This window comes from Penaeus monodon, chromosome 32 (genome assembly GCF_015228065.2).
Source record: "Penaeus monodon isolate SGIC_2016 chromosome 32, NSTDA_Pmon_1, whole genome shotgun sequence".
NCBI lineage: Eukaryota > Metazoa > Arthropoda > Malacostraca > Decapoda > Penaeidae > Penaeus > Penaeus monodon.
This window is the reverse complement of record NC_051417.1, coordinates 9,330,269-9,331,579: the sequence shown is the minus strand read 5'-3', so window position 1 is coordinate 9,331,579 and position 1,311 is coordinate 9,330,269.

Here is a 1,311-nt window from a genome sequence, read left to right as displayed (position 1 = left end):
AACGTATGAACATGTACAAACGCACTGGCGCGTATACAAATATAAAAGGAAACAGTCACAATAAGAAAATAAATTGAACTTGTACACCTATATACATGTTATATTTGTTTTTCAAGTATTGTGGATGTGTTTCCGTTACTCATCATCTATTTACCCATTGGTAAGCTAAATTTTATCATTTTATGCTTAATGATTTGTCAGTATATCATTATAATAATACCATACGCACTTTTGATATTCTACATTCCTCTTTGGCAGTCAGTAATCTATTCACCATAAATATCAATATCATTTATATGCTTAACATTTACATGTTTACAGATTTGTCTATATATACCAATTTATTAATCTTATTCACATTTTTTTCCCGTTAGCAGCCATCATTAATTTCATTACCATCATCACTTTCGTAAGTCTCAAAGAAAAAGTCAAAGATAACTCCCCTTAGGCTTCAACATCAAGGATTCCCATGAGTGATAACGAACTCTCGCCCTTAACCCTGTGCATGAAACGGTGATCGTCATGCAAGTTGGATGAAAGCTGAATGTCAGTCGAACATTTAATGGATGTTAAGTGAGCAGAATATAGTATGATAACTGGAGACGAAATAGTTGAGTAATGAACAGCTGTTGCGCACAAGAGGAGAGAAGTGGAGGGCAATGGGAGAATAGATATGTAGAGTGTGTGTAGAAAAGTGTATGGAGTGTGTAGAAGTGTATCTAAAAGGGGTATATAAGAGTTTATACATTGTGTAGAAGTGTACGTGTCAAAGTGTGTATAGAGTACGTACCAAAGTATATAGAAGTGTATGTACAGAAGTATGTATTAGTGTGTATATAGAAATATGTAGGAGTGTACGTATCAATATATTTAGAGTTGTACGTACCAAAATGTGGAAAAGTGTATATACCAAAGCGTGTAGCAGTGTGTGTACAAATGTGTGAAGAAGTACACGTACAAAAGCGTTAAATGGAACAAAACAAAAAAAAAGACACCAGAGGTCCTTACATTATAATGCTTTTTCAAAGCGTTTCTTGTTCTCTTCATGAATCCGATGCATACGTGCGTTGAAGTATATGCAAAGAAGTGTGTACAAAACTCTGTAGAAAAGTGAGTCAAATTATGTGAAGATATTCAACCGAAACGAGTTCTATAGTAGCCACATATTCAAGAAACCTCCAGACAGTTAAGGTCAAATATACTTGAGATTACATACAATCAAGATAATGGTACTTCATCGAGAGAATAGATTTAACAGAGAGCAACATAACGTACCCATCTCTAATGTCTGTATTGCACCCACACATAGTG